This window comes from Canis lupus, chromosome 27 (genome assembly GCF_011100685.1).
Source record: "Canis lupus familiaris isolate Mischka breed German Shepherd chromosome 27, alternate assembly UU_Cfam_GSD_1.0, whole genome shotgun sequence".
Classification (NCBI taxonomy): domain Eukaryota; kingdom Metazoa; phylum Chordata; class Mammalia; order Carnivora; family Canidae; genus Canis; species Canis lupus.
Window position 1 is genome coordinate 6,944,888 of NC_049248.1, and position 20,891 is coordinate 6,965,778.

Here is a 20,891-nt window from a genome sequence, read left to right on the forward strand (position 1 = left end):
ACTAGAGGTGCTGCTCCCACCTCAGATATAGACAGTGGTAAGAAAATGTGACTTCCACCTAACAACCAGGGAAATCTGGATAATCTGTGACATCAAACTTTCGTTGAACCCATCAGAGAGTGGAGGCTGCAGGGTAATCATATGAACCGAATTAAAAAAAAAAAAATGACAGGCCCCTCCAAGGAAAGATAGGACATGCAAACAGTTTCAGATTTGGCAGAGCATGGGAGAAAAAGGCCATCGTTATTAAAATGAGTACAAAGAAAAAAAGATATAATCTTGTAAACTCTGAAAGGCTGAGTATAGTTTAGCAGGACAGATTAGAATCACTTAGGAACTCCAGATACAAGAGAGGTTTACACTCATTCACAAGATCCCAGCCGATGACCGCCATCTGGTACTCATGAAGAGGGTAATGGTCAAGGTAGGAAACTGGGAAGGGCCTCTTTAGTTGCAGAGAGGCATAGAAGTACACCCACCTCCCAGCATCATCTCTCATTCAATCACTGAGTGACAACGATCAACAGTCTGCTTTGGGGGAGGGGTAAGAGAGAGGATAACATCCTAGGGTCTATCATACATGTAACCGAAGTCCCAGGAAGATTAAGGGAAGGAGGACAGAAGAAATATTTGAATGGATTATGTCTAAAAAACTTCTCCAAATTAATAAAAAACAACCCAACATAGATCTAAGAACTCCAGAGGATCCCAAGCAGAATAAATATTAAAACCAAAACAGAAACCTACACACCTACACATATCTTAATCAAATCTAAAAAACAAAGATAGAAAATCTTTAATTAAGCTGAAGTGGGGGTGAGGGTGGTGCTGGGGAAGGGAAGATGAGAAAGAGAGGATATTATATGCAAAGGAACAAAGGTTAGATTTACAGTCAATTTCTTGGCAGAAACTATGTAAGCCAGAAGATAATAGAGTGACACCCTTAAAGTATGGAAAGAAAAAAAAAAACTTAACCCAGAATACTACATGAAATAGTGCTCCCATAGGGATAAAACTAGTTCTTTGGAGGCCAAAACCTTTATTACATATTACAGTGTTTTTTAGAGCCACAGAACATAGACGGATATACTGTGTGTGTGTGTGTGTGTGTGTGTGTGTGTGTAGTGTCAAAACTTCATGGAGGAAGGCAATAATACATAAAAGGCAGAGAAATATTGGTAACAAGCAAAAATAGTGATGGAATATGGTAAGTTAAAGATGGATTCTGTAAACCCTAGAGCAACCACTGAATTTTAAAAATAAGTATAATTAATAGACCAATGTTGGAGATGAAATGGACCATAAAATATACATATTTGCAAAGAAGTCATGAAAAGAGGAAAAACAGAAACAAACTACAGACAAAACAAATAGAAAACAAATAGCAAGATGGTGGTTTTATAATATAAATACATTAATGATAACAAATGTAAATGTACAAATCCATTTTTATTATAAAGGCATATACAGAAAAAAAGTGAAGAAATGAAAAAAGATATACCATGCAAACATGAATCAAAAGGAAACTGGGACATACAGAGGAGGCTTCAGAACAAAGAATATCACTTGGGATAAAGAGGGGCATCAATGAATGACAACATTATCATTCATTTCATTAGAGAGGCCTTATAATCCTGAATGCATGCAGTAAAATGCATAGATCACCTACATACGTCAAAATGCATAGAATAAAAACCAACTGAACTAAAAGGATGATTAGACAAAATCTCAAGTATAAACTGGAGACACCAACACTTCTCTTTCAAGTAATGGAGAGAACAAAGAGATGTAAAATCAGTTAAGGACACAGAAGTCACCACAAACTAACTTGACCTAACTGATATTTATAGAACAATCCACTGAACAGTAGAAAATACATTCTTTTCAGCAAGAGAGTCCATTTTCTAAGTCATAAAGATTTTTTAAATTTATTTATTCATGAGAAACACAGAGAGGAGAGAGAGAGAGGCAGAGACACAGGCAGAGGGAGAAGCAGGCTCCATGCAGGGAGCCCGACGTGGGACTCGATCCCGGGTCCCTGAAGGCGGCGCTAAACTGCTAAGCCACCCAGGCTGCCCCATTTTCTGAGTCATAAAGTCAATCTAACAAATTTAAAAGGATTGAAGTAATGAAAATTTTATTCCCTGACCACAATTAAGTTAAACTAAAAATCAACAGCACAGGGGATCCCTGGGTGGCCCAGCAGTTTGGCACCTGCCTTTGGCCCAGGGCGCGATCCTGGAGTCCTGGGATCGAGTCCCGCGTCGGGCTCCTGGCATGGAGCCTGCTTCTCCCTCTGCCTGTCTCTGCCTCTCTCTCTCTCTCTCTCTCTCCCTCTGTGTGTGTGTGTGTCTATCATGAATAAATAAATAAAATCTTAAAAAAATAAAAATCAACAGCAGAAAGATATCTGAAAATTTCTACAAATATTTCAAAAGTAAACAACGCCCTTCCAAATAACCCAAGGAAATGTCTAAAAAGAAATAATAAAGGAAATTAGAAAGTATTTTCAATTGTGTTAAAAGGAAAACACAACTCTTCAAAAGTTGTGGGATGCCATTAAAGCAACACTTAGAAATGTATAACATTGAATACTTGTACTAACATAAGAGAGCTCTGAATCAATAAGCTTGCACTTCTACTAGAAAAAGAATAAATTCAATCCAAAGCAAGCAGAAGGAAAGAAATAATAAAGTAGGGAGCACAGATCAGTGAGAATGAAAAACAATAAAGTCAATGAGGGATGCTTGGATGGCTCAGTGGCTGAGCATCTGTCTTTGGCTCAGGTTGTGATCCTGGGGTCCTGGGATGGAATGTCACTTCGGGTTCCCCATAGGGAGCCTGTTTCTCCCTCTGCCTATGTCTCTGCCTCCCTCTCTGTGTTTCTCATGAATAAATAAATAAAATCTTAAAATAAAAAAAGAAAGTCAATGAAACCAAAAACAGATTGATAGGATCCATAAATTGAGAAATGTTTAGTCAGACTAATCAAGACGATGAATGATAAAACATAAATTACCAATATGGGGAATGAAAGAAGGGACATCACTACAGTTCCTATTTCCATGCCCATGTGATACTGTGAGCTGCCTCCTCATAGGTGCTCATCTTGCCTTCCCTTCTAGTCCACATCCCTTCTGGAAGAAAAGTAGGAAACATGAGAAGGCAGGAGAGACATAAGACATAACAAACACAAACTGCCCTAGCACTCCAGTCTTGATTGTCTTATTTGGCTCCACTTTTAATTCTCATTACATCTTTTTCAAATGAGAAAACTGAAGCTCTCTGGATAAAGAGACTTGTCCAAGGTCACATGCCTAGTGCCTGGCAAAGCAAGCATCTGACCCCTTGTCATCAGACCCTGCCATATCTAGTGCTCTTGCCAGGATAACAACAGCAGCCATGATGACTGAAATTTATTGAGAGCTAATTCTTTGCCAAGCTCTGCTTTTAGAAGATTCTAAATAGTCTCAATTTTTAGTCCTCACAACTCTATGAGGTAGTGTGTTATTATCTTCCAATTATAGATGAGAAAGTGATGTAGAAGATTAACCCAAGGTCACCTGGCTGGTAAGAAAGCAGAGACAAGACTCAAATTCAGTGAGGCTAACTTGAGATTGCAGCTCTTAACCTCCACAGTACACTGACTTTTAGGAAGGACTTAGAGACATGGGGACATGCCCAGGGAAAATCTGCTGAGTTGGAGAAAGCACAAACCTACCTATCCCCATCCCCCATCCTCTGCCATCTTCTCCTGTTCTCTTCCAGCTCTGAAGCCAGATCACCACAGAATCACATCTGAGGCATTCAATCATGCAGAGACATAGATTTCTCTGACCACCCTCTTAACCCATATAATCTACAAATCTTTTCTCCCATTGCTTTCCAGACTTACGCTTAAGGAGCTGATCTGATAAATTAAATCTTACAGGGGTACTTTGTCGCTTCTTCCAGGAAATAAATGACATTTCAAACTTCATGAAAACACAATACCTTCACCCATTAAAAGGAAGAGATAGGGTATTTTGAGGGACTCTTCTAACTATTCCACATAAGCAATTTACTCCTCTTTTTTACCATAAAAGTACTGCTGGCCAGAAAGGTAGACAGGAAGCCCATACACAGAGCCTAGATACCTTGCAAAGGAAGGTAGCGAGGTCAAAATGTATTAGGATTAATAATAGATGGAACAAAGAAGAAAAAAGAATCATTTATATCATTTAAGGGCAACAGTTTAGTAGTGAAAAATTCAGATGTCTTCAGGAGCCAAGCAGAAAACATAAATGACTGAAGCAGACCAAACACTACCAATAATAGCACCACCAGTAGGACACTAGAAGGCTTAGTACTATCTACAGGGACCAGTAATTAGTCAGCTCTAGCAGTCCAGGGTGACATGTGAAAAAATGGGGAAATATTGCCAGATCCTACAATTTTCCAAGAAAAGCTGGAAATCTGTATTTCTCCTAACTTTTCAATGTTGGCAACTAATTCAACTGGAAAAAATATGTGGAGGCCAAACAAAAACATCCAAGGACTGGACAATGTCTATGGGATATCAGCTGGTGCCCTCTCTGGTATAGCAGAGCTCACAGAACAGGGGCTCTGAAGTGAGGAGAGCTAGCATGAACATGCCCTCTGCTGTTCCCTAACTTGGGAAAGTCTTTCCACTTCTCTAGGTTTCATTTTCTTTTCACTTAAAAATATGTTAATGTAGGGGATCCCTGGGTGGCTCAGCAGTTTAGCGCCTGCCTTTGGCCCAGGGCACGATCCTGGAGTCCCAGGATCGAGTCCCACGTCGGGCTCCCGGCATGGAGCCTGCTTCTCCCTCCCTGTGTCTCTGCCTCTCTCTCTCTCTCTCTCAATCTCTCTCTCTCCTCTCTCTCTCTCTCTATGTCTATCATAAATAAATAAATCTTTTTAAAAAAATATGTTAATGAAAGTGCAATGAGCAAGGTAGAGGAGGACATAGTAAGCAAGTAATAAATGTTAACTAATAAATGTTATGAATGACATTTATTCTAAAAGTCCATGTGATCTACATTAAAATGAAAATTTTCTGTTCAAATGGTATTCTTAAGTGAGTAAAAAGACAGGCCAAGGAATAGGGGAAAAAATATGTGTATATGTGGACTTGTATCTGGAATACATAAAGAACTTCCATAGATCAATAAGAATTATGAATCCAACAGAAAAAAATCTTTTCATTAAAAAGATATCCATTTGGGGTGCCTGAGTGGCTCAGTCATTTAAGCACCAAACTCTTGATTTCAGCCCAGGCTATGATCTCAAGGTCATGAGATCAAGCCCTGGCTTGGGCTCCACATGCTTAAGTTTCTCTCTCCTTTCCCTCTGTCCCACTCCCACTAAAAAAAAAAAAGATGCCCAATTGACCAATAAACATATGAAAAGGTACTCAACCTTTCTAATCATCAGATCATCAGGGAAAAACAAATGAAACCACAACACAATACCTCTACATAGTCAAGAGAATGGTAAAAATGAAAAAGAGGGGAAATACCAAGTCTTGGCCAAACGTGGAGAAACCAGAATGCTTACACAGTGCCAGTGGGATGTATATAGGTAGATCCACTTTGGAAAAACTGCTGGGCAGTATCTACTACAGCTGAGCAAGGGCCCCAGTGATGCAACAACTCTCTTCCTAAGTATATGCCCAACAGAAAAGCACACATGTGCACTAAGAGATACATACAGGAACATTCACAGCAGCACTATTTATAATAGCCCCAAACTGGAAACCCCCCAGATGCCTATAAGCAATAAAATGAATAAATACGTTGTGCTATACTTGCCCAATGGAATGGGAGTTAACACATTACAAGAACATGCAACTATATGGATAAATTCCATCAACACAACATGGAGCAAAAGAAGCCACACACTAAAATATATATTTAATTATTCTATTAATATAAAGTTGAAAAACAAAATAACTGTGCTAGGAGTCCAGATAGTAGGGCCAATCATATTCTTCCTTGATCTGCACACTAGTTGTATGGGTATGTTCAGGTTGCAAGAATTCAGTGAGCTGTATATTTATTGCATATACAGCTTTATATAAGTATATTATGTTTTGATTTTAAACTGGTTTTATTTTTAAATTTTTATTGATTTTTTTTTAGTGTAGTTGATATACCATGCTACACTAGTTTCAGGTATAAAACAGTGATTTAACAACTTTCAGCATTACGCTATGCTCCCCACAGTGTAGCTACCATCTGTCACTGCACCATGCTATTACAATATCATTTACTATATTCCTTATGCTATGCCTTTTATTCCTGTGACTTACTCATTCCATAACCGGAAGCCTGTTCTCCCACTCACCTTCACCCATTTTGCCCACGCTCCCACTGGCAATCATGAGTTTGGTCTCTGTGTTTACAGGTCTGATTCTTCTGCTCTTTGTTTATTCATTTGGTGTGCTTTTGTTCTTTTGGTTCCACATATGAGTGAAATCATATGGCATCTGTCTTTCTCAATCTGACTTATTTTGCTTAGTATAATACCCTTTAGGTCCATCCATGTTGTTGCAAGTATCAAAATCTCATCCCTTTTAATGGCTGTGTGATATTCACACACACATACACACACACATATACACACGCCACATCTTCCTATCCATTTATCAGTGGACTCTTCGGTTGCTTCCATAGCTTGGCTATTGTAAATAATGCTGCAAAGGCAAGAGGTACATATATGCTTTTGAATGAGTGTTTTCATTTTCTTTGGGTGAATACTCAGTAGTGGAATTATCAGATCATTTGGTATTTGTTTTTAATTTCTTGAGGAAACTCCATACTGTTGTTAACCCACAGTACAGTGGCACCATTTGCATTTCCACCAACGGTGCACAAGGATTCCTTTTGCTCCACATCCTTGCCAACACTGGCTATTTCTTGTTTTTTAATTTTAGCCATTCTCACAGGTGTGAAGTGATATCTCATTGTGGTTTTGATTTGCATTTCCCTGATGATTAGAGATGTTGAACTTTTTATGTGTCTTTTGGCCATTTGTATGCCTTCTTTGGAAAAAGGTCTGTTCAGGTCCTCCACTCATTTTTTAATTGGTTATTTTTTTTTTTTGGTGTTGTCTTTGGTCTTAATATGTTTTGGATATTAACCCCTTGTCAGATATATCATTTGTAACTATCTTCTCCCATTCAGTAGGTTGTCTTTTAGTTTTATCATTTCCTTCACTTTACAGAAGCTTTTAATTTTGATGTAGTTTATTACTGCTTTTGTTTCCCTTGCCTTAGGAGACATGTCTGGAAAAATCTTGGTATGGCCAAGGTCAGAGATGTTACTGCCTGTGCTCTCTTCTAGAATTTTTATGGTTTCAGGCCTCACACTTAGGTCTTTAATCCATTTTGAGTTTATTTTTGTGTATGGTGTTAGAAAGTAGTCTAGTTTCATTCTTTACATATAGCTGTCCAGTTTTCCCAACATCATTTACTAAAGATCCTCTTTTTCTCCATTGCATAAATTCTTGCTTCTTTGCCATAGGTTAACTGACCATATAATCATGGGTTTAGGGATGCCTGGGTGGCTCAGCAGTTGAGCATCTGCCTTTGGCTCAGGACATGATCCTTGTCCCGGGATCGAGTACCACATTGGGCTCCCACATTGGGCTCCCTGTGGGGAGCCTGTCTCTGCCTCTCTCTCTGTGTGTCTCTTGTGAATAAATAAATAAAATCTTTTTTAAAAATCATGGGTTTATTTCTGGGCTCTCTATTCTGTTCTATTGATCTATGTGTCTATTTTTGTGCCTGTACCATACTGTTTTGATTACTACTGCCTTGTAGCATATATTGAGATCTGGAAATGTGATACCTCTAACTTTGTTTTTCTTTCTCAAGACTGGAAGGACTATTCACCACAATCAAATGGGATTTATTATGAGGATGCAAGAATGGTTCAATACTCACAAATCAATCAACCTGATACATCTCATCAACAAAATGAAGGATGATAATCATATGATCTTATCACTAGATGCAGAAAAAGCATTTGACAAAATATCAATATCAATTCATGATAAAAAAAAAACTTCAACAATGTAGAGTTAGAAGGAACATATCTCAAAACCCACAGCTAACATCTTAATACAGAAAAACAGAAATTTTCTTCTAAGATGAAGAACAAGACAAGGATGTTTATTCTCACCACTTTTAAACACAATACTGGAAGTCCTGGCCACAGCAATCAGGTATGAAAAAGAAATTAGAAGTATCCGTATTAGCAAAGATGTTGTTAACCTGTCACTATTCGCAGATGACATGATAGTATATATAGAAAACCAAAAAAAAATTAGAAATAATAAATGAATTCAGTGAAGCTTTAGAATACTAAATTAATACCCCAAATCAGTAGCACTTCTATAATTAATAACAAAGTAGCAAAAAGAGAAGTTAAGAAAAAAATTCCATTTACAACTGCACCAAAAAAAAAAAAAAAAAAAACTCCATAAACTTAACTGAAGAGGTAAAACACCTATACTCCAAAAACTATAAAACACCAATGAAGGGAAATTGACCTAACTCTGGGAAACGAACTAGGGGTGTTAGAAAGGGAGGTGGGCGGGGTTGGGGGTGACTGGGTGACGGGCACTGAGGGGGGCACTTGATGGGATGAGCACTGGGTTTTATTCTATATGTTGGCAAATTGAACACCAATAAAAAATAAATTTAAAAAAATAAAATAAAACTGATCTTAGTAGTTCTACTTTAAAAAAAAAAGAAAAGAAATTGAAGATGTTGCAAACAAACAGAAAGCTATTCCATGTTCATGGATTAAGTGAATTAATATTGTTACAATGTCCATATTACCAAGCAATCTATAGATTTAATGTAATTCCTATAAAAATGCCAACAGCATTTTTCACAAAACTACAATAAGTGATACTAAAACTTGTATGGAGCCACAAAAGACCCCAAATAGACAAAACAATCTTAAAAAGATTTTTAAAAGACACCGTATGTCTTCTAATCTACAGGCCAGCAGATTCCCTGAAGATCATCTCATCCATTCTCTTGCCTTCAAGCCAAGTGGCATATAGTCCACATCATGTGTACATGTCATTCGGGCCCAGTCTGTCACCAGACCTGAACAGTGAGTTTTTACCTTAATGAGGCACAGAAAGCCATGCTAACAAAAGACAAGACTTCCAGAACTAGATTGCCAACCCTGAAGTGCAAGGTTGGCATTTGGCTGGGTAGCTCAAGCAGCGATGGAGGTTGAATGTTGCTTGCACCATTCCCAAGCAATCAGATCAGAAGCAGAGCAGACATGCCAGCAGGGTGTGTTCCAGGGGAGCTGGCCCTGTCAGCCGGAGGGGGGCAACTTCTGCTCTCAACTCCTGCCAAGCCTGCATCAGCCTGACAGGATGGCAAGCACATCACCTTCCTTCCTAGTCTTATGAAAAGCTCAGGCTTTCCCAGCCCCTCAGGAGACAGACTGTGGGCAGCTGCAGGGGTGCCAAAGAAAAAGTTCGAAGACTTTAATTAGAGTTCATAATTGTTGGTTCTCTGGAAGACAGCCTGGAAATTCCCAGGAACAGAAGAAGCTAGGCAAGCTAGCAAAGGCCTCTCCTTGGTGATACCATGAGATGGGGCCAATGAGGTTTCTTACCAATGTTTCTTTTCTGTCCCCTCAACTCTTGAAAATAATGTAAGTGGACTATGGTTGTATAAGGGGTCAGCACTGGAGAGCAAGAGAAGAAATGCAACATTTATTCAGCATGCACCATATGCCAAGCTCTGGGTTAAGTGCTTTCTACACAATATGTAATTTAATGCTTGCAAAACGTTACAAGGCAAGTTAAAAATTAGTGTTGGAATTAAAGTTATATTCATATGAGCAAAACAGTTAAAGGTGAGGTTTTTAAAAAATTATTTATTTATTTGAGAGAATATGCACAACAGAGGGCACAGCAGGACAGTCAGAAGGGAGAAGGAAAAGCAGACTCCCCACTGAACAAGGAGCCCAACACAGGGCTCCATCCCAAGATCCCAGGATCATGACCTGAGCTGAAGGTAGATGCTTAACTGACTGAGCCACCCAGGCGCCCCAAAGGTGACTTGGTTTTGTCAGGTTTTTTAAAAGTCTCCTTAGGATAAATATACAGTCAATTTGAGGTTCAAGCTCCCTGTTGGAACTGTCTTGCCCCGCTCAAGGAGATACCCCACACCATCCCCTTCACAAGATAGAATTTAGGTGAGGAGGAAGTGTGTGCATCCTTCAGATGGAAGAGCAGAGGGGGGCTTCTGGGAATTTCCTGGTCTAGACCTTAGAGCCTTGTGCTGGTCCCTGCTACTCAGTAGCTGAGCTGGGCTGGCCTGGCCCCCAGTATGGTGCAGGCATCCACCAGGGCATAGGCAGGCTAGCAGGGCCCTACTGGGGAATCCAGCTGGCACCTCCAAGCATGTGCTACCTCTTCCTTGTCCCAGTCATAGCCTCTTCAAGTCAGTGGGTTTCATGAAAACCTCTGGATCATCCAAACTGCATCTATGGTCTGTAGGATTTAGGAGGCGCTGTTTCAGGCTCAGCTATTCCTAGTCAGCTGCCTGCGCAGCATCATGAACACTCGCACCATGCTGGATGATGGGCTTCTCTAAAGAACTTGTCATTTCCACAGGCTGCATTCTAAGATACTAGGTGCAAACCCTGGGCACTAGGATTCACCCCCAAAATATTAGGTGCTTCCACTCCCCTTACTTCCACCCCCTACTCCTACTCCAGAACCATTTGACCCCAAGGCAGGGAAAGCACCAGAATAATGACCTCTCAAATCTTACCCTTCTACATATTTCTATTTCTCTCTTACAACAATCTTCCTTCATTGGAAAAGTTTATATTCCCTTTCTGTCTGATGGGAATCTCCCCATGTCTTATCCCCACCCCTAAGGAGTGGGGGATTCCTAAGGAGTACTGCTCCCTCTTATCTTCCCTGGGGCTAGGAATGGTGAGGGTGGGTAGCAGAAAGGTTTTTGGACAAGAAATCCAAGAAGAGAATCTGTATCAAAAGACATTTCAAACATTCTCTGTACAGATATGTGTTATAGTCATTAAAGATTGGTGCTTATTGGGATGCCTGGGTGGCTCAGTGGTTGAGCGTCTGCCTTCGGCTCAGGTCATAATCCTGGGATCCAGGGATTGAGTCCCTCACCAGGCTCCCCAAGGAGCCTACTTCTCCTTCTGACCATGTCTCTGCATCTCTCTCTGTGTCTCTTATGAATAAATAAATAAAATTTTTTAAAAAAAGAATGGTGCTTATCAGTTTCTTTTCTTAGGACTCATAATCCCAATACAGACATGCTCATGAGAAAGGACTCATGGTCACAGAACATCAGATTCTCCAGACCTCCCCTTATCCCACCTCCCAGCTTCTGCCTTCTGATCACTGGCCTGGCAATCCAGGGCCTGAACCCATCTCTGTGTGGGGGTCCCACTAGTTGAGGAGTAACAGCTGGATTGTCATCCTTCTGCCAAAGCTGACTGCAGGAGCCAGGCTGCCTCCCCCTCTCCTGGGCACAGGCCAGCAGACATAGTAGCTGGCTCTTCCAATCAATAATGATGGGCACTGAGGGGGGCACTTGATGGGATGAGCACTGGGTGTTATACTATATGTTGGCAAATCAAACTCCAATAAAAAAAATATACAAAAAAATAAAAATTAAAAAAAAATAATGGAGGACCAGAAGGCTTTTGGTTCTTAGCCCTCCCAGAAAGGCCAAGAGAAGGCCTCCTTCTGAAAAGAGCATTTTGTAAATATGAGGCAAATTCAGAAAGTAGACTGAAAAAAGGGCTAGGCTTCAGGGCTGTGAAAACCCGGCTTGGCTCAAGTCCTGACATTAAGAGACAACACAGATGCCAGTTAATGGCATGAGAATGCTTCAGAAGTTCCAGAGGGGAAAAAAACACTCCTTGGAATTAGAGCACACTATGTCCATGACACTCTCCTGAGCCACTTCTGTCAAGTGTCTCCCTCTCCCCTACCAAGTCCTCTATTTTAAAAGGTTTCCAAATAAAGAACTACTGTATGAAGCCAGGGAAGCTGCAGGCCTAGGCCCAGGAGTCAGAATTGGCTGGGCTGGTGTGGCCCATCACTGGCCCTGCAAGCAGCAGATGTGTCTGGACAATGCAAATAAGATAGAAGATGGGGTAGGGCCAGGGACCAGAAGTTCCAGATGCCATGCTCAGGGTCAAACAGAGAAGAGAGGTGCAGGCGACAGGTAGGTAAATTAGGCAGACAAAAAAATCAGGGCTAGGAAAGTGAGTTAAAGTGGAAAAAACAAGGCAGGGGTAAAAAACAAGCTCCAGAAGCCAGAACCAAGATTCTGTCAACCAAGCTTTGGCAGGATTCTCTCCAGAGCCCAGGAGAAATATTCAAGACAAGTGCTGAACCTGGGTCTTTCCACTTGTCTGTGGATTTCTTTCAGCAGTTGGGTGGACCTCTGAAAGAAAACACAGACCACAAAATAAAAGAAATGAAACTATCTCTATCTCTGATTGTCTACTTCATTCCAGGTACGCTGGAAAATGCTCTCATGCATTCTCTCCTATGATCCTCACAAGAATCCTGTGAGTGAATGAATGCCGGGCTTGGCAAAAATGGTGTCCTTGTGTAAATGAAAAGGCTCCTTCCTCTGGGAATACACAATACCACATCAAGGCACAAGGCTTGGAGAGAGAGTGTGATGTGGATTCCCATTCCCCACTTGCCCCGTCAGCTGGAGACCTATGGGTAAGGCACAAAATTCACAAGTCTGTGTGTAGCCCTAGAAGTAGGCTTTATATCCCCATTTAATAGATGAAAGGATGGGAACTCAAAAGTCTAACACCTTATCCAAGAGGATGAAGCCATTTGGCTGTGGATGCAATATTCCAACTCTAATCCACTGAGGACCAAAAGCCCCTGCTCTCAATTACCACACCATATCACAAAGCAGAGAGGAGTGCCTTTCAGGAAGCCCTTCCAAGAGTTATCAGCAATGGCAGTAGATTCCCAACAACCCTAAAATAGTCAAAAAGCCTCATTTCCCAGCTGTGTGATCTATCTCCAGTTCATGAGATGAAACCAGAGAAAAAAGCAAAATGATTGGTATTTTTCTAGTTTGTTGGTTTTCAAACTCACGACTCCACCAGCTGAACTGACACTTCCTTTATGGGTGGCTAAGAGTTTCGAGGTCAACACAGCCAAAGTGCAACTCTTGGTTTCTCTACCTCTCTGCCACTCTTCAACTGTCCTCTCCAGTCTTCCACATTTCAGGACACAGAACCATGTGCTTATGACAAAAACATGGAAGACCATCAACTGTTTATCACATTCCACATTCAGTCCATCAGCAAATTTCTGTACACTCCACTTTCAAAAATATACCAAATCCAACCACATCTCACCATCTCCACCACTCACATCCTGGCCCCACTGCTCTAATCCCTCTCCTGGAGTCACTTTTCCCTTTTCCCTACAATCTCTGCACTACACAGAAGACAAGAATCTTTTAAAACATCTCTCAGACTCATTAATCCTCTGCTCCAGGTAATTGTATGACTTTATATAACATGCACAATAATAGCTGAAAATGTTTTCATAACCTACAGCTCTGACTCCAAGCCCCTTATCCCCTTGAAATAAGTCCAATTCCATTTTCTCCTGCTGCTCCCCATTCCCCTTTGGCTTTGCTCCAGCTCACTTGGCCCTCTTGTTCCTCAAGCACACCACATCTGCTCCCACCTCAAGGCCTTTGCTATGGCTGGGCCTTGGTCAGGGAAGCCCCTTCCCTCAGACCTTCTCATGCTACTTCCTTAGAAAGGCCTTCCATGATCTCCCCCAACCCAAATGTCACCCAATATCTGGCCTTGCTTCATTCTTCTTCATAACACTTCTCATTACCTAACATTGTTTCCTAAGCCTATTGGTGTTTGGGTCCATCTCTGCTGCTAGAGTATAGGTTTCACGAGAGCAGAGACATTTTCTATCCTGCTCACAATTGCATCCTTGGTGTCTGGAATGTGTCTGACACACAGAAGTGACCTCATAAGCATTTGTTTAGTGGATGATGAACTCCTCACAATCACCCTGTGTGGTGATTATCAGGCCTATCCCTCTTCACTGCATGAGCTGAGAACAACTCTGAGAAACTGAGTCACTCGTATCATCACGCAGCTAACAAGAGAAGAATCTGCACTCCATCTCAGGGCTGGCTGATTTCCAACCTACAGTCATCCCACAGGCATGTCTGTAACCCCTGACATGCCTCTCTTTGATAACAGAGTAGATGATAAGGCAGGCTGGAGCTTCCTGGTTTACTAAGTATTATGATTTGTTTTCTATTTTAATTTAAAAAAAAAACTAAAAAAGAACTCTAAGCCTCATCTAAAATAGAATTCACAGGATGCTTGGGTGGCTCAGTGTTTGAGTGTCTGCCTTCACCCCAGGTCATGATCCTGGGGTCCTGGAATCGAGTTCCACATCAGGCTCCCCATAGGGAGTCTACTTCTCTCTCTGCTTATGTCTCTGCCTCTCTCTGTGTGTCTCTCATGAATAAATAAATAAAATCTTAACAATAAATAAACAAACAGAATTCGCTGCTCAGCGGTTTAGAATACCCTATGACCCAGAAGCACACTCTCATTGGAGAAGCCAGGATGGCATCTGTTTCAATTTCTATTTGCAAAAAAAAGTATATAAAATGATTATGCAGACATTTTCTGTTTATTAATGAGCAGCAAGCAGACCTCCAGGACCCATCAGAGGGTGATTTCAGACACATACTTGATGCCTAGTCCCCCGATCACTTATCACTTAGTGGTTTTGACCATTTAAAATTGTTTCCATTTTCAGTCTTAAATATTTATTTTTTTTACCCACAACCAATATTTAAATAAAGATGGAAACAGAAGGAATACTGATGTTGAAATATAACATGTTAATGGAGAACATTAAAATGGCAAGAAAGAAATCAATAAATTTACCTTTAGGTGATATTCACACAGATCCATAAACTGCATACCACTGATCAAAATTATGACATATAATTTCAAAATATGACATATAAAGATATTCTCATTGCCAAAACTCAATGTTAAAAGGTGGGAGGAGCTAGTATATCCAATTATATCCAATTGACTTTTCATGTATTGAGAGTTAAGGGTTGTCCCCAATTACTACATTCATCTGCAGAGAAGTCCTTGCAAAAGTAACCTAAAACTTTCTCTTTTAGCTCTTAAATTGGGAATGAAGAATAATATTAAATTTTGAACTCAAACTACAACATACTAAATTTCAAGTCACAAGAGTGTTTTTCTATTTGGAAAATGTAACATGATAATAAAATCTAACCTTTTAATATACATCATTACCCAAACCAAGATGACACACTCTGCTACTTAAAAATGTATTTGTTGGGACATGTTTTTCTTTTCTTGCATAATTTAATGTGATAACATAAACATTGTGTACTATGTTTATCAAAAAAGAATAAACTTATCTTTATGTATGAGTATTATAAAAGATTATATGCAATGAATTTTATAGTATAATATCCATTAATATTCATTTAAAATAAAATACTTTTACTTAGAATCATTTCTTCATCATATTCCATAAAATACTGACTTAAAAACAGTTCTTAAGCAGGTTTAGGATATTAGAGATCCACTGCCGTGAAGGTAGTCTGTGTAGAGCTACACACCTACCCTCCACCCACCCAGCTCCACATGGTCTGTGCCCCATGAGGGTGGCCTCAGTGGAGAGAGTCAACCAGGTCTCCTGTTTCTCTGGCTTCTGGGTTGGCCAATGGAAGGCATCAGCAGGAAATCAAAGGATAGGGGAATAAAGACAGTGGGGCACTTTTTCCCCCCAACCATCTGGCCACAAAGCCCTGGGCTGGCAGTGGGGCCACAGTGCCCATCAGGAGCCTCTCCTGCACAGTGGCTCCAGCCACAGCCCTCTTTGAGTTCTATAACCACAAATTCCTCTTGCCCTTTTGGCCCTGGAGGTACTAACAGCTCCCCACTGTTGCTGATACCTAGAGTGCCTTCCCATCCTCTCTAGATTTCCCTTAATCAATTACCCATTTGAATGTGTCACCTATTTCCTAAATAATACAAGGTTCAAAAGTCAAAAAAGAATGTGAGGAGAGTTAGAAGTTGCTGATCTGTTACAATCCTCTCATTTTACAGATTAGGGAACTGAGGACATTATCAGACTTGTCCAAAACTCCCACCAAAAACAAGGAATAGCCACCATGAGAGAACAGAATTTGATGCAGGGACAATAGAGACTCATATGAGTTAATACACATGAATTGCTTGAAACATCACTTGGTACATAGTAAATGCTCAGAAATGTTAGGTAGCTAGCATGATTATCACCATCGTCGTCGTCATGTGCTAATTCCCAGTCTAGTTAGGAAAAGGGGGACATGGTCTTAAAAATACATAATCCTTCTGGCATAAGGATTCTAAAATTAATTCTATTTGGTAGGTGGGGAAACCAAAGCCCAGAAAGGCCCTGCTCAAGGCAGGACCACTGCCACCTTCAGCATGAATGAGAAAGAAGTGCCAAGGCTCATGACTTGGTGACAACATGGAGTGAATTCCAGCCCCCTAATACTCCCTCGGCCAGATGCCCTGTTCAGCTCTGCACAACTGTCACAGAATGGTCCTGCTTCAAGGTCTCCCAGCAACTAGTTGTCACTGTTAAATGCAAGTGACCTTCATCTCATTGAGCAGTCACAAATATCCACTGAGACAGCATATGAGAAGTGCTTTAAGAATTTTAAAGCAGAAGGTTCCAGCAAAAATTGCTGTGGCTTCCTTACTCCACATTCCTTCAAAAAGAAAAGAGGCCAGAGATTAGAATAAGAAGAGGTTGGAGAACTGTTTTGACTTCACTATTCCATAATGTGTGTGGGTGGCAGAAAAAAATAAGCCTTTTTTTCCCGTATGACAAAAAAAAAAAAAAGAAAAGAAATCATTCTTCAGTGTTCTTCAATATTCTCAGGGGGAAAGAAAGACCAGCACTAGGATGTGTAACAATCATGCCAACAAACCTGTTATATTTCATGTTGAAAGGTTGAAGAAGAGAACATCTTTATACAAAGCACAGCTTTTACTATAAGCTCATGGACAATGTTGGTATTGATGTTTTTGAAGAACACCTGACATCATGGTGGAACCTCTAGAAGAGCTCAATCGGATCCCAGCCCTGCCAAACCACGTCTGCTCATTACCAAGACATAGGCCATGGCTGTCGTGAGCTTCTGCAGCTCACACTCATGGGTTCATCCATGTGAAAACTTAACTGAAGCCTGGTTATTTTTCTTTCTGATTCAAGGTACACTTCTTAGCTTAAAAATAACCCTGTTTGTTCTGCCATTGGGCACTGCACCTCTTCTTGAGGACTTCTTTTTTCCCTGAATTTGTTCCCCTCTCATCCACCAAGAAGGGAAGAAAAGAACCTATAATAAGCACCTACCCTGCTTTTTACATACATAGAGAAGTTAATCCCTACCCTCTGAGTTAGAAATTATCCTCCCATTTGCAGATAAGGAAAACAAGTATGGGAGAATCCCATGCCCCAGATCCACACCCATTAGCTACACACCTGAATTTCCACCAGATGTCTATTTCGAGAGTCTTTGATCTTTTCCACTGCCCCACTGTACCAACTCCAAATCCCTTCTTTCCTCCACTAACTTTAGAATATGATTCTCTAATGAGAATCTAATGCTAGAATATGATTAATGCTAGAATATGATTAATGGCTAAGAGAACTGGAATAATTCTCCCTGTCTCTCTCTCTCTCTCTCTCTCTCTCTCTCTCCCCCTCCCTCCCTCCCTCCCTCCCTTCCTCCCTCCCTCCCTCTCTTTTATACACACACATAAAAAAATTGACCCTACAAAACAGGAAGAATCTCCACTGTCTTATCTTGACCCAGAAGATGACCATGTGCCCATGAGTCATGTTAAAAATTATGGAAGAATAAAAATTAAAAACCTCCTAATTGCTTTTCCAATGATTGAGATGCACTGTCCTGAGCACCATAAATCATTTCTCCAGGGCTTCGTCAAAATAGTTTTCTACTTCTCATCTCTCCATGGTGCACCTTCCTGGTCTCTGACAACATACACTCCTTTGGCTCAGAAACCCTTCCCAGCTGGTGCCCTGCCCAGCACCCACTGCATCCTTTGGTGTTGTAAACAGCAAATGATAGTCATGAATGGAGCTGCACAGTTTATGTCGACACTTTGACATAAACCAACATCTAAATCCCATCCTCACGTATCATGGTTGGGGGTAAAGATGCTTAGGTATGCCAAGGCCACAAGGGAGACAATCAAAATATCCCCCTCAATCCACTTATTCTTTCTTCAGATCATGCACAGGTCATAAACACTCTTGGCAGACATATGTCTTCATACCTCACCTACATTCTAAAAACTAGTTTCTCTGCATTGCACAGCAGCTTTCTTATTAAAATCAACAGTACTGAAAATTTGCACTGCATGTTATATTGCACAAAGTACATTCACATACTCTATCACATGTAATCCCCCCAAATACTCCTTAGAAAAGAAAGTAAAGGTCACAGATTGAAACAATCAGACCAAAGACAAGGAGCTATGACAGGGGATGCTGGGACTGAGACCATATCTTCTGCCTCCTTTGCCTGAACTCTTGCAGCTCTACTACTTTCTTACCATTTAAGTGGTTGTATCTTATCTCCCCAGCCATACTGTAACACCTCAAGGATTATACATATTTTTCTCCTCACCTGGACATTATACAAAGCTCTGCTGTTTCCCAGCATTTGGTAAATCCCCGCTGAATGCATGAATGATGAACATGTGAAGTAAGCTCCTCTGTGGGTCAAGTAATGGCAAGTAGAAGAAAGCAAGCTTCAAGTGATTCACTATTTGGGTGAATGGCTTTTAGGACTGAAGCCATGCAGGGGCAGTACCAGTCTCTGGTGACCAGGCTCCTGATTCCCTGGAATAATCTACCTTTGAGCAGCTCTTATCATACACCCTCCCCCAAGAGCTTTCTCCCTGCAACTTTGACCTAAGGACCAGGGATGAGGAGTTCCTTCAGGCTTAGATGCAACCTCAGTCCTAGTGTCTTCTTCCCATCAGTATACAAATGTGAAGTCTAGTAGAATGCAAAGCTTAAGTCAAAAGTCACATGCTTACAGATCCTTGGCATGGCTCCTGGGGTATGTGAGTGCAGAGCAATGCCATAACTGGGAGGACCACGCCAGAATGTCAGAGAATGAGCTCCTGAGCACGGCCGGCCCTGAAGAACTCAGCTTCCAGATCTTAGAGGAAGGTCATGAATCCCTTATCCAAACATCCTCCAAAGTACTTCTGGAATCCTGGACACATTATAGCAGATGCATGAAATATGCAGAAAGGGTTAGGGTGAAAGAAAGGGAATAATCAGATATGGAAACTGGCATGAGTTTGAAGGAAGTATATAGATAGTTGGCGAGAAGGAGGTCCAGCATCACTTTAAGCTGTGGCTTGCAGCACCAGCATCAACCAAGGATCCTCAGCACTGTGGATGAGAAAAGGAATGGTCTTTCCACCAGGCAGTGAGGTTAGTAGTAGTCAGCATCAGCTATGGCCTCAGTGAGGCTCCAGAAAGAAGGGAAGGTCTTTCACCATATGTTGAGGATATAGAGGAGACAAGGTCTTAGGGACAAGGCAGCAAGAAAAGGGAAGGGAAGGGAAGGGAAGGGAAGGGAAGGGAAGGGAAGGGAAGGGAAGGGAAGGGAAGGGAAGGGAAAGGAAGGGAAGGGAAAGGAAGGGGGCAGTGTCCCCATGTGAATGTGCTTCTCAAAGCCTGGCAAGCAGCAGCCTGGGATGAGTTGCTGCAGAGGCTGCATGGGGCTTGTCAAAGTGGCTCCTAAGGCATCCAAAGGCTCTTCCCAGCAATGTTGTCTTATTATTTCGGGGCAAATGCATCACAAACATATGGATTTGATTGTATCTCCCCACCCCCATCTTCCTCTCCTCATGCCAGAAACACACACACACACAGATTTCAAAATGAAAAGGAAAAAACAAAAGAACAGCCAGGGACCAGAATGCATAGTATGGTTTTAAGCAAGCTTGGAACATGCTGGGGAAATAATTGTCGCTGGTCAACAAATCCAAAGAGCAGTGGCACCCAGCCCTGTCATTAACACTGACAGCAGGGAAAGTAACTGCAATTCAGCCAGAGCAGACATGTGGACTGCCAGAGGGAACTAGAAATAAATGGCCCCCAAATCCTTGACACTTAGATGGGTAAGGTGACGCATCATTTCCCTACAGTCTCAAGACCAATGTATACAGGGGAGTCTACTTCTGTCCTCAGACTTTATCAAGGGGTTGGTGTCCAGCTGTTCTCCATCTCCACTGGAAATGGAACAAAATGGCTTCCATTAGAGCAGAGGGAACACAGTTGAGACATCAAAAGGAATGACCAGTTGTAATGCACTCATAACAGAGCATATTAATCACACACCTATAAATCAATCTATTTACAAATATTTGTTGAATGCTTACCCTAATAAGCTTGCACCATGTGTCAGACACAAAGTAGATGACTTTCAAATATTATTACCAGTCGTCACAACAGCACTACAAGACTGAGTATTATTAACCTCATTTTGTAGATAAGGACTGAGACACAAAGAGGTTAAATGAGCTTCCCAAGATCATAAAGCTAGGAAGTGGTAGAACAAGGATCACTTTAAGTTTGTCCAAATCTAATTTTTTTCCTCTATTTTCTTGAATTTCAGCTAAGTGCTGAAGGGAATTCTTTGTACCTCCCTACAAAAACTGGCACATCATTTTATGGTGAATAGATGTTGAATG

At 41.1% G+C, this 20,891-nt stretch overlaps 1 protein-coding gene across 4 annotated transcripts in view; it reads right to left on the bottom strand.

The window, feature by feature from the left end:
- The window catches only part of ANO2 (anoctamin 2), a 341,963-nt gene that overhangs the window by 171,321 nt on the left and 149,751 nt on the right, over nt 1–20,891 (bottom strand). The gene's annotated exons all lie outside the window — the stretch shown is intronic.